The sequence below is a fragment of the Belonocnema kinseyi genome, chromosome 2 (genome assembly GCF_010883055.1).
Source record: "Belonocnema kinseyi isolate 2016_QV_RU_SX_M_011 chromosome 2, B_treatae_v1, whole genome shotgun sequence".
Lineage (NCBI taxonomy): Eukaryota > Metazoa > Arthropoda > Insecta > Hymenoptera > Cynipidae > Belonocnema > Belonocnema kinseyi.
Genome location: NC_046658.1, coordinates 79,888,312 through 79,902,330, shown reverse-complemented (window position 1 = coordinate 79,902,330; position 14,019 = coordinate 79,888,312). Strand labels below are relative to the sequence as shown.

At 29.8% G+C, this 14,019-nt stretch overlaps 1 protein-coding gene across 3 annotated transcripts in view; it reads left to right on the top strand.

Moving 5' to 3' along the window:
* Nucleotides 1-1,112: 1,112 nt before the first annotated feature.
* The window catches only part of LOC117167085 (dopamine N-acetyltransferase-like), a 95,276-nt gene continuing 82,369 nt past the window's right edge, over nucleotides 1,113-14,019 (top strand). The window contains exons 1-3 of one of the 3 annotated variants that reach the window (XM_033351709.1): nucleotides 1,113-1,267; nucleotides 1,519-1,619; nucleotides 5,816-5,847. The gene's annotated coding sequence lies outside the window, so the exon portion shown is untranslated. Of the gene's footprint in view, nucleotides 1,339-1,508; nucleotides 1,620-5,815; nucleotides 5,848-14,019 lie in introns of those variants that run through there. The other 2 variants (XM_033351708.1, XM_033351710.1) reach the window with 2 other exon arrangements.

Sequence of the window (14,019 nt, the reverse complement as noted above, 5' to 3'; positions counted from 1 at the left end):
GACATTTTACCACCATTTTATATGAAATAAAAAGCACTAATAATTTAACAATTTTAAATCAAAACATCCAAACTTCAAACTAGAAACCGGAAAAGTCTGAAGCACTTGGCATTGACAATTTTGAAACTAAAATGATGAAATTGAACAGTTTTGAATTTTAAACGTTGCAATTTTTTACACTGAATTGCATGGTTTTTAAGTTTCAATTTAAACAATTTCAAGCTAAGCCCGTTTCGAATTGATGATTTAAAATTCTTTCATTTCATATAAATTAAAAATCGTTAATAGTCCAATGATCTTTATTCCAAATTTCTAATTATCAAACAAGAAGCCCTAAAAGTCTAAAGCACCTAGGGTTAAAAGTTTTGAAATTAAAATAATAAAAGGGAACAATTTTGAATTTTAGTAGAATTTTTAATATAAATATGTAAATTTCAAACAAGAAACCTTAAAAGTCTGAAACGCTTATAATTCAGAAATTTGAAATAATTATTATGAAATAGAACAATTTTGAATTGAAAACATTTGAAATTTAATATATTCAAATTGAATCGCGTAGATTAAAAAATTGTTCAATATTGAATGTACATGATGAAACCATTTGAATGCTTTCTGCAAATTAATCAATTTCAAATTCTATACCCTTGTTATTGTAGGTTTAAAATTTAAACCTTTTAAAGAATGTACGATTTTGAATTAAAGGCAGTAGTGATTTCTCAATTAAAATATGAAACTTTCAAAATTGAATAATTTCATATTGTAACTTCAAAACTTAGGTTATATATTTAAACTTATAACTGACATTAGTTAGTTGAAGATTTCATATTTTCTTCCGAATTGTCGGGAGTCAAATAAGCTTATTTCATATGAAATCTAATGGTTTTTAATCAACCGAAAGATGCTCGACTTACAATATTCTTTATATTTTTGAAAATCACAAAAAAAGTCATAAGCAATAACTTATTCGAATTCACTGAATTTTTACAATTCGGATGATACATCTGCGCATAATGGCGCGCATGCGCACAGTTAGTTCCCGCCAAACGTGACCAATGTTTATGTTTAGGTTTAGCAAATCTTCCTCGGGTATTTATTGTGCGGGCGATACGAATATAAATTACAGAGTATGTTTAAAAATAAGATAAGTTTTGGTTGATCGGCGTTTCAACAAGTGTAAACACGTGTTTCAACGCAGACGAATCAAGTGCAGCATTGTTAATTAATCAGAAAAAAACCGTCATTTGCGTTAAAAATTCTCAATCTCTTGGTAAATAAATGTCGAGTGAATTGAGAAATATTAGTCATTCGATAAATTAGATTTCAGTTCTTTCAGAAAAGGTAAAAAACGGTTGCGAGTGGGCATGTTTAAAAAAAGTAAAAATGATGGGTTATTTTTTCATGTTAAAAAATCGCTCTGAAGTCGTTTGCTAATTTCCCGTCAAATTTTCTAACAATTCTGAACAATTATTTTTTTAGCCCAATTTTCTTTTATAGTGATTTTATTCTTTTTCGGATTAGCAAAAGTGCGCAAGAGTTATACATCGGATTCTTTTAGAAGAAAACGGCTTGATCGATTCCAAATTTTTCATCAGGAAGTGTGCAGTGTGCACATTTTGGAGGTAACTATCACCCTGTCATACTAACTTTTCTAAGAATCTGGAATTTTTTAAATTGCTAAATATATAAAAAATGGAATCTAAATAAAGTATTTCATATTTTCTTTACATTCTATAATTTGTATAAATTATATGTATTATATACTAATTTACTGTCATTGGTAATTTAAAAAATCCCTACAGAAATTATTCAGACCACGGATTTTTAAATGTATTTTAACAGCGTTTGAAGTCTGACAATGAGAAAATGCGACGCAGTTAATTAGAAGCTTGTTTTTGGATTTTATATATTCCGGAAATTATGTTTTGTCTTTTCAGCTATTTATATTTTGGTTAGAAAAAAGTTATTTCTGTTTCTAGAGAATCTACATTAGACTTTCTTTTTAATTTATTGCGAAGCTTATTAGGTACAGAATTTTTTTGCTTTTCATCATTTGAAAATATTTCTGAATGTTTTGTAATAACAAATATTTGCTGCTAAATTTAATTTTTAACAAGACATTTCGTAGAATTTCTATGGTTTTAATAATTAAAATTGATTCTTTTTCCTATCAACAAAAAAACACTTTAAATATCACAACTTGTATATTTTATGGGCCGTGCATAAATGATATAAAGTAGTTTTCTTAAATTTTGAAACACGTACCCTTCCCCTTCTTGTTAAGGTCTTTAAATTTTAAACTTTCCATCTTTTTTAAAAGTTTCTGATTGAATTTTTTCGTGAATTTATTTACGGGTCATCAAAAAATAACGTAAGACAATAAGGGTTGAGTCTCTGTGGGAGGCGGAAACGCACCTCTATGACTGGCAACAGAAATAATGTCACCTAAACCGCTAGCTCTTTTCAACGTATCGTAGGGGGCGGCAAGGTGCCCCAGTCACTGGTCTCTGAAATAATTTTGTTAAACCCCTATCCTTTTCCAACGTCTCTTGGGGGAGGGGAGCAACCCTTCATCTGTCACAGAATTAATGTAGTTCGAAACCCTACCTCTTTCCAATGTGTGTGAGTGAACACCCCCCCCCCCTAACTCCTCTCAGGCATCGCTGCTGCGCCGCGTTAATTCTCGGAAGAACAAACTCTGGGGGCCCTATCTCTAGGGTTCACTGTACTTCAATTTATGCCCCTTATCTTACCTGTGATTTAGTTTAAAATAACAATAAACAATTTGGTGCTAAATAGCACAGATGCGTGTTTAGATATTTGGTGTCCTTTTTATCACACCTTATTACTTTTTTATAATTAAATTAATTCGAACGAATATATTCATAGACCATTGAATCGGCGATTTATACGAATATTTTGTGATAAATAGCCCAGATCGTTGAATTTGCTATTTTTTCAGAAATTTCATGATTAATAGAAACGGCCTTCTTTTAAACATCGAAATTGTTATTGACAAATAGAAAATTCAAATTTGCAGCGAAACGACACGAGATAAAATACACACATACGGTGAGCCTCAACCAATTTCAAGCTAAGTCTTTGTACTCGCCAGTTTTTTGCAAAATGTAACTATAGGATGTTGTGGCAGTTTTTAAAGAAAAAAATTAAAATTAACTTCCATTCATTCTGTAATTCATTAATCAACATTTTGCAAAAAACAGCATTCTGTAAAACCAACATCATTCTTAAAAGTAGAAACAAAGTCCACTTCTATACTGAAGTATTGCTGAACTGAGGCTCAAAGTGAAACTAACCTGAAATGCGAGTAGGCGCGGTTGTGGGTTGCAATGAAAGATTCAATTTTTAGTTAAAATAAAAAATTAAAACCTGTTCCCGTGATATTCATAAAGTAATTGAATACGGATGAAGAAAGTTTAATATAAAACGATAGACAATTCCAAGCAAATTGATAGAGAATTTTAATATTTTAATATTGGAAACATTGAAAACTTGCTCCTGAGATATGGGGATGCTTAATGAGAATAAAAATATTTGATTCCAAAAAATTATTCTATTTCGAGAAAATTCAAATTGAAGGTGGCGATATCAGTGTTAAAATCATTTTTTGAAAAAAAAAACGAAGAAAACAAGATCTATTTTTTTATTACATGACAATAATGTCAAGGAATATCAACGCTAAAAGTTTAACAAAAATTATTATTACGTTAAAATTTGAACTAAAATTTGAAGAAAACTGTCAACTAAAACATTATTTAAAATGAGTAAAAAATAGGAGAATTTTGTCTTGTACTTTAAAAACTTTGCAATGGATAAAATGTAACCGAAAAAAATCTCAATGTCCCAGGAACCGAGATTGGAAATAAAGTTAATTTCTAAATTTTCAATTTTTGTTTTTAATGGAATTATGTTTACAACTTATATTTTAGAATTCTTCTGAGGACGTGTAAGCTTTTTACATTCTCATCAGAGAAGGTATTAGATTTGTGTAAAATCTGCCCCCCCCCCCCCCCAGTTTTTGTCAAATGTCCACGTTTTGAGACCCCCTGAATCCGAAAAACAGGTTTTTACGAATGTGTCTGTCTGTATGTCTGTATCACCGTCTGTATGTATGTCTGCCTGTCTGTGAACACGATAACTTTTGAAAAAATTAATCTATTAGATTGCCCTTTGGTACACTCGTTTAGTGTCCTAAAGGTCAAGTTCGTTAGCCAGCTATTTTGGATGAAAATTCAAAAAATGGGCACATTTTGAATATTTTTGAGACCACTTTTTTTAAAATTCAAAAATTCTCTGTACGGTTATTCGTGGTATTCAAAAAGTCGAACAATTTATCCCAATGACTTTTTTCGAAAAATCAAAAATTGCCAGAGTTATTGTACTCATAAAGTCAAACAATTTATTCCCATGCCTTTTTTCTACAAAAAGAAATTTATCAGAGCTAGAACATTTTCAAAATCCAAAAAAACAAACTAAAATGAACATTTTAAGCCAAACAACGCATGATACGAAAAAAAGTCAAGAGAAGAAAAACGTTGCTTTTTGAAAGCCCTATAATATTATAATAACAACTTTTGCAATTTGGTCGAAAAGTTGAAAATTCCAAATTTGATCGTACCAAAAATTTTTAAAACCACATTTTATATATTATTATATATATTATATATATTATCATATTTATATATTGAAAATATTCGGTGAGGCCTAGAAATCGAAATGGGTTCATAAAATATTCAGATCATGTGCGGTCTTTCTTAGAATTGATATACGCTAGAAAAAGATTCTATTATATACCAAATACCAAAATTATTAAATTCACTGTCATTCCTATTTCGATCCCTGAGTCTTGTCGATTTTTTTCCAGCGTATTTCTGTGATAAGAAGACCAGACATGTTTAGAAAAATGTTTAAATTTCAAGTCATAAAGATGATTTCATTAAGTGCCAAAATGACTAATTTAAAAATTCTCTGTGTTTCAAAATTCGACTTTGGAGGTAGATCATTTTTTCCCTACTTTCTTTTTCTCGTTAGAAAGTATTCAAGTCCCCGAAAAAATCTTCTCCTATTCACATATGGGTTATAATTTATGATTCAAAAACTATGCAAACAAGCAATTTTTAAACATTTTTTTCAAGCGTAGGTATCCAAGCTGCATATCTATCGATTCCAAATTAGTTAAATTTTTTTAGGTTCCGAATACGCTACTTTTTCGCGTTGCATCGATTTCGTAATCCAGCATTTTTTATTTTTGACTCACCCTACAGATATAAAATAAACTATTTTGATTTAATAATTTATCAGAGAATTATATAAAGACAAATAAAAAATCGATCGCGAAGCGCAAGTATTGCAATAAGAATATGTTGCTTACGGTCAACACAGATTCAAGGAAATTAAACTAAAAAATTAAATGGCGTTCTTTAAAGTAAGAGTTTCAATAGTTTACTTAATGTTTGCAAGTAAGCTTCCGTATATTTCATTAAAATTAAAAATCTCTATATCTCAATAATATGCTAAGCATTTCTTTATCCTTGTAAATTATTCACAACAATTAATTCAATAAGACTAATAATACATTATGTGGGTTTATCGTATTTCATTTATGAATAATCATTTTTCACCTACATTCGACGATGTAAAATTATCTATTGAACGCATATTACAATTACAGTGTTATTTTAAACAGAATATTCCACAGACATAATTATTGAGGCATAATTATTTATGACCTATTTTTATGAGTTACTAACATTCTAAATTATTATATTTTACACTTTAATTATAATTTTCTTTTCAGCTCGTACTCCTCAGGAACGCAAACATGCATACGTAAGTGAATTTATTACAGTTGCTCCTGTCTTCATCATAACAGGGACGAAAGGTCCGAACTGGTACGAAGACAGGTTGTATTTTATTAATTATTTCTCGAATCTCATAGTGACCGCTAGTGATCTGCTGGTGAGCGGAGATTGTGCTTGTTTTTTTTAGAACAGGTTCAATTACTTTTCTTGGTCTCTCTTTACCTTATAATTTTACTAAAATTGATTTATGTCAGAATTATAGACTAATATAATTTTGGATTTCATCGCCAATTATGACTTGCGAAGAAAGCCTATTACAGGGTGCCTGCAAAATTTAATTTTCAAAATTCCCTAACTTTCCCCTGACTAATTTTTAATTTTCCTTGAAAACTAATATTTAAATACCGAAATTCTAATCTTCTAACATTCTTAAGGCTTTTAAACATTCCTTACAATTTAAAAAAAGAACCCTTAAAAAATACCTTTTAAGGCTCTTAAAAATTTCCTGTAATTTTTAAAAGTACCCATAAATCTTCTAAATTCTTTGAAATCCCTAATAATTGAAATCGATTGAAAATTCGTCAGAATCTTTTAAAATATTCTAATATTTTTAAGTTTTTCAAATCTTTGGAAATACATTAAAATATTTGTGTAAATATTTAAAACCCCACATTCTCGAGAACAAATTCTTTGAAATCCATTACATATTATAAAATCCCGTGAAAGTACATGAAATCTGATATTTCCTGAAATTCTCCAAATTTTATTAAAATACCTTGAGAGCTTTCAAAATCCTTTGAAGTCATTGAAATACTCAGTAATTCCTTCAAAATTTGTGTCTTAAAATGCCTTAGAATCGTTCAAATCCTTTAGAATCCATCAAATGATGGAAATTTATTCAACATTTCTTATATTCTCTTAAAATCCCGAATATATTTCTATTTTTTTGAAATCTTTTTAAATCCCTTGAAACTTTTTAAAGCTCTTCAAAATTCCTTGAAATTTTTTTTTAAATACCCTTAAATCATTCAAATTCTTTGAAATCCCTAAAATCTATTGAAATTAATTAAATATTCGTTGGAACTTCTTAAAATATCCTAACACCTTTAAAATTCTTTGAAATCTCCGGATATACCTTGAAATACTTGAAAATATTTGAAATCCTTCAATTGAGGCTCCGGATGCAAAAAGGAGATATACAATAATTATTTTTTTGGAGTGGGGAAGCCCCTGAGCACTTGAAAAGAAAGTATCGAATTTTTATTTTTTAGATATATATCCACAATGAAAATTTAATGCCGCATCTTTCTCTCCTCATAACAAAATTTGTAGCTTTTTTATTTTTTCGCGTTATTTACGAAAAACTGTTTTTTTTTCTCTGAAGAAAATATTTTGCATTTTTTCACTTCAACTCGCAACGAAATGGGAAGTTTTCAATATTTTGTGATAAAACTGAGCAGAAATATGCATTATCATGTTCTGCGACGAATGATGTTAGCGAAAGTTCAAAATGTTTATTTAAAAAATGGTTAACAATTTTTTTCCGAGACGGTGTGTAATTCGTGCACAAACAACAACTTTCAACGTTCGCAGGAGTCGAGTCCGTGGAATCACATGGATCCCAAGTGCCTTTTAAGCCAGTTTCCACACAATATTCTAATATCGTCTGGTCTTCTTCGATCGAGTTTTAGTTTTTTAACAAAACGATCGATCACGGCGTGTTTATCGAATCTTGTATCCTGAAATATTTTTGAAACTATATATTTTTACAATTATAATTTTAATTTTCAAATTGAACACAACAAATAGAGTTTTAGTGTTTTTAATATATTCTGTGAACAAAAATGTATTATTAAAAGTATGTTAGAAATGCCAATGTTAGATAAATTCATTTTTCTATAGTAAACTGTGATTTTATATATCTACGTTTTTATAATTAATATTTTTGAAAAAATAACTGAAATATTATAAACGAAGGGTGGCAGTACAGAACTAGATAGCCAAACTTTTTTAAAGCTGGATTTTTTACATAAACAATTATTTGAAATATTAAATACATATTATAGTAAAATGATTTTTTTAAATCTCATTTATGGAACCAATAATTTGTTTTCTTTTAATACAATTTAAGTTAAAATATTAACGTAGTAATATTTTCTTTCCAACCTTTTAGGTTCGATTTTTTTTTGTTGAAATTATTAGCAAGTGAATAAATACGATACATATTTGCTAATTTTTTCTGGATATTTAGAAAAAAATATGTTATACTGTGATGTCGTGTTCTTCAATTTGAATTTCTCGTAAAATGATAATTTTTTTTGTTTGAACCTTTTTTATTCTCATGCATCATCATCACATTTCGGGAGGAAGGTTTTCTTTTTGCGAAAAATTAAAATTTCGATTTTGAATCGCTATTCAAATTGTATTATATTAATCAGAAAATTTTCAAAACAGTAAAAAATAATTTTAAAAATATGATAATTCTTGATGTATCCACAAAGAATCGGACTTAAAATTAGGCAAAGTCTAGTTTTATTGTATCATGAATTCTAGAACAAAATTTGCATTTAGGTCAAATATTTCACGAGAGGGAGGGGGTGTATTTTTTTTATTCGTGGATACTTTCTTTTTTAGTTTCCTTCAATATTCATGGCAAAAATATCGATCAGAACAGTTTGAATAGTTTTTTTACGTTTATTTCATTAGCGATCAGTATTTTTGAAAAATACATATTTGATGTTCCAAAATAAAAGACAAAGTTAAAATCGTCTTTTTTGAATTTCGAAAATCAAACAAAATATTTATTCTTTAAAGAAAGCAGAGGTTTGCTCCTTTCTGAATTTTCTCGCTTTTTGTGAAATTATCCGCTTTAAAACTCAGGATAAAGAAAGTTTTTTGTCGATACCTTGTATCTTGAGAAATAATGGTCAAAATATGTATTTTTCGTTCGTTTAGCTGCTTTCTTTCTTATTTTGTAGTCATGAATGTTTTAACAGTTAAAATAATAAGTAATTATATTAATCCCTTATGGAAGTTTCAATTTAACCTCTAACCTCAATTAAAGCATCCGCTACTGCACTGTTATACATGGAATTTTTAATAGAATTTTCATAACTTTATATATTCAATTATTCTTAATTGTTATGATTTATTACATTAATAATAATAATATTAAAATATTTTATTATAATATTGTTTTCTTTTCAAGTTAAAAAACCCGCACGATATTATAATAATATATTATGAAATAGTCATATCATAATATTTAGTTAAATTTAATTAAAACATGGAAAAAGCTTGCGCAATCAGAACTTGTAAAAATGCTTTTAAATTTCAATTTTGAAAATTGTCTATTTCACCCTATTTACATTTTTAAACAAAATTTCTGATGGTGATCTTTTTGTTGATGACTATCCAACAGACAGAGTCTGCTTTAGCGAAACGCTGTCTATTTTTAAAGTTGTATATTAAATTAATTTCTACGAACTCTACAAAGTCACTTTTATTATGACAGTTCCGATATTATCGCTGGGAACAAATGAATACACGAAAAGTTGGCTTCAGAATATGTTCCGAAAACGACCGAGAACGATTGAAATATTTACATACAATTTTCGTATAGGAATGCAGTACTAATTTTGATATAAATGGATGATTATTTTTATTTGTTTTTTTATTCTTTGTAGAAATTTGGCAGGTAATTATCAATTATATGAAAATCTATCCGTGAAACTGAAATTGATCTTAAGTGTTATTATTTTTAGAATTTATTTATTACTTTTTCTTTTTACATATTTATTTTGTTAATGTTTACAGATTATGAATCATTTAAAGTTACGCGATTTTGTCATGTTTTGCGATAAGATTACTGGAACTTATAAAAGCCTGTTTTCAATGAAGTCATTAGCCATAAAACTGAGGATCTATGAATAAATTTATGAAAGAGGAGCGATCTAGGTTATCATTTTGATTTTGTAATTAGAATTGACTGCATTATATATTTTCAGTCGTCACAAATTTCGTATCACATGATATAATGCTATTGAAAATAAGTTTGTTTTTAACTTTTTTAATGTTAAATTTAATTATTAATTTTTTGAATGAACAAATTGTTTAGTTTAGAATACTTATAAATTATTTACTTTTACTTAACAATTTTTTACATTTTATCTCATTTTTAAGTGTACATTTTCATTATACAAAATTTCAAAATCCAGTAAACAATAAACTGTTTTTATTTCTTTGTAATTGAAAATTGTTGAAAAAACACGCTTAAAAAGGATCGACTATAAATATAAATTAATTAATGATTTTTAAAATTGAACAGTGTAGTTTGAGTATTAATAACTGAACAATAATTAGTTTAAAGAAGATTTTGAATCTGTACAAAAATAATCAACTTAATGATTTTAACGATAAAAGTTGTAGTTAGTTTCAAATTAACGGATCCATAATTAAATGCTTTTATTCTATTTCAACCTATTGAAATATAGCTTCAAAGTTTGCTTCTCGGACGGCGGATATAAAACGCGGTTCCAGTGCATCGCGATTTTTTCGTTCATATTTTTCGCATATACTTCGGTTTTGGTCATTATATTTTTAACATTGTTTAACATGCGCAATTTTTATTTTTTGGTAAAATTATTTAATCCCAAAAATAAATTTCAGAAATTTATTTCAAATTAAGAAAAACTGAGTTCCAAGTTTCGTAGATTTTAGATGGGGGTACGTAAAACTACCGGAAATTTCGTAAAATTTTCTGTTACTTTTGTAACCTTACAACTTCGTAAATGTTAGTATATTATATCTAACAGTGTACAGTTGCAGAATATAGAAATATCAAATCTCTTATAGATTTTAAGTAAGAAAATTGATGAAATTATTATTTTTTTGCTTTTTATATTCTTTCGGATTGTTATCCTTTCAGTACACTTTAACTTTTATTGAATAAAATAAGAAGTAAAATTAATCAAAACAGGAAAGCAAAAATTATAATTTCATCCATTTTCGTATCTAAAATCTAAAATATCTGATATTTATAAATTTGGAACGTAAAACTAAGAATGTTTAAAAAAGGAATTGATCTTTTGAAAAATTGATTTTATGTTATAAAAAATTAGTTTTTCTATATGGTGGAAAAGTTTAGCGTGGACGAACTTACAGTATGGCTCTTTCATATTACTATAAATTAAATAAATCAAAGGTGGTATTTTTGAGAAAGTACACTTTTTAGTTTTTTTTGTAATGTATGCCATTTTAGTAATTTTAAAACATTTTCAATTTTTACAAAAAATTGGAAATTGTTTAGCTTCCACAATAAGCTGCCAAAATGAAAATTAGATTATGTCAGTGTGCTCCCAAGGTAAAATATTTTAAAGAAAATTTTTGGTAATTTTTCCGTTATTTACCTAAATTTTCGAAGTAACAAATTTGTTTCGGGGAAAACAATCTTTTTTTTAAAGGAATTTTAGACGACACGTATTTCACTGATAAAGCGAAATTTTGTTTTGTTTTTCCTAAAAATGCCATCGTTTCATTTTTTCTGGATTTTTAAAAATGTGATACTAATAAAGTGCATTCGCCACCAAAGATTTTATCTCATGACCGTGCCTTGGAGAAGAAAAAATTGGATTTATTTGTCTGAAAATTAAATTTTTTAATTTTTTGCAATAACAAGACGAGATTCGGAAAAAAATCAAAAGAGTAAAGCTGTTCCACTTAAAAAATTCTAAAAAAGTTCTAAACACTTCTCTATCTTGCGTTTTTTTGTTGTTGAAAATTTCGCTAAAATATTAATAAAGTCGGCTAAAATTATATTTTTCTCAAAACAATACAATTCTTTAAACTTCTAATACTGAAAACTTCGTCAACACAAATTTGTTATCTATTCGGTGAAATACGGGTCATCTAAAATCTCTTATAAAATTATAAATCTTTTTCTGAATCGATTTAGCGACTTCAGCATGCATATGCCGTCCGATTTGAAATTATTTCGGTTTCAAACATGGATTGAAAATAATTTCTGATTTTAATTCAAAGTACTGATTATCAGATACTTATTTATTTTTTAAGTTATTGTGCGGAGAGGGAATTTTTTAATATATTTTCATCGCCCATATAAAAAATGTGGGTTTTCTGATGGAAGAATTGTATATCGTATGACTAATTGGAGGGCTAACTGGGTGCTAAGCTGGTAATAGTGATATGAAACAAAATAGAAAATGTGTTAAAACTGAAACTGACCTAAAAATAGAACCGGGGACGTCGCCGGCTGACCGAGCAGTACACCCAACTATTCCCACTAACCCTACTAATGCTACCCGTAAACGGTAGAAGGGATTCGAGCGACAGATTCTAAGAAAAGTGACAGCGTAAAACACTAATGTCAGGGGCAAAACTCCAAATATAAACTAATTTTACTACAAAAAGTAAATATTTCCCAATTAGAAAATCAATGGCAGATTGTGAACACAGTCAAACTCAGAGATAGTCGCGGTTTTGGGGCTGACCATGAACCTGACTTGACCTAACGGAACCGTACATAGTCCAACTCCGAACATAATCAGGCTATTTTTTTGTTACGCCCGAGTGAGTGTGAGTGATCTCCGCACACCCCGTGCAGCTCCTGTCACCCATATTCACGCCGCGGCGTCGATTCTTAGAATGACTATCTCTGGGCACGCTATTCCCAAGTTTGACTGTAAATAACATCAGAATAGTATATATTTCCCCCATAGATATGTACGATATTTTTCATAACAAGTGCATCGAAATTTCGACCTTCGTTACCTCTTGAGTGATTCTCACTGTTACGTCTCAGGGTTGAGACAAGCAGGGGGGAATTTTTTTTCTTAATTTTAAATTTGCTGAAAATCCATTCCCGAGCGGTTGGGAAGGATTTACTAAAATGGATCCCTGTCCTATTAAGATAAGAAAATCGCCCACACTCTGTATTTTCAGGGAAAAAAGTAGGCTGTAAGGTGAAGAGTAGGAAAATGAAATGAGCTAATTAATTTGATGACAGAACTTACTTTATTATAGATGAAACTGGTTCCCAGGGGTCGGGAAGATGATCTGCCCTGGAGAAATCGGTGATAACTGGATTACTTAAAACTACCGGAGTTACTCAAGCAGGGAGTTTTCCGGGCAAAACGCAAATAGTAGACTGTTCACTAATCAAAGGGTCCTCCACCCGAGAGAACTCGCGAGAGCGGAACGGTACCGCTTGCACCGACAGAGGCCCGAAAGAAGCTAAGAGCTTGACATAGGGAGCAATCGTTGACCCGGTTTCCTAACTCAGGCAGAGTGTCTGATCTAGGAGGAGGTCTTCAACTGCTAAACCAAGTCAAGATCTTAGTTGCTTGGAAGCTAAACTACCACTGACGTTTTCGCAACTTCCCATTTCAAAATTCACTCTAACTCCGCGGAAAACGTCTCAAGGGGCTGCGCCTTTCTCAACTCTCGACCAATTAAAAGAACGGGGGTGGATGTTGAAAGAAAAGTGGAAGGAAAACTTCGTGGGTGGTGGAGAGGGAACATTACAGTGGGACCTTGCCCTTATCGGTCAGCAGAATGTTTACAGTACCTGGACCCAAACGGCGCCTGGTTAGCAGATGTCGCCATAAAGTCGAGTTGGGACTCGGAGTGTAGCGGCTTAGTGCAATAGGTTTATTGCTCCTATTGTACAAGTGAGAAATTCGTCTACTCCTTCAAATCTTAAACGATGAAAAGTGTCCCTTCTTCATTGGAGGTTTATTAGTTAGGATCCAGGGTTTTAAAAGACTATAGGCTTGTACGTGATCGAATCTAGGTTTTTTGGATTATGTTTATGATAAGAGTTTATGGGGAAATGGTTAGAGAGTTTTGAAATTGGCAACCCTCGTTCGTTGGTATTTACTGTCTACCGTATAATAAAATTAAATAGATTTGAAATTCAGAGAGTTTTTCTCCAAGGCAGATGTCCTTCCAACGCGTGAGAACCTGAAAGAGCTTTACAATATGTTGGTTACATTAAAATATTTAAAATAACGAACAGTGATATGAATGAAATTGGTAATTAAATTAAAATATATTGACTAAGTAGTAATTAAGCCTAGACAGTCTTATACGAGGGTGGATTGATAAGTTTCCGGCCTGACCAAGAGATGGCGCCACTAGGCCTACCTTGAGGTGGCGTTCTATAGTACCATCCTTAGATAGC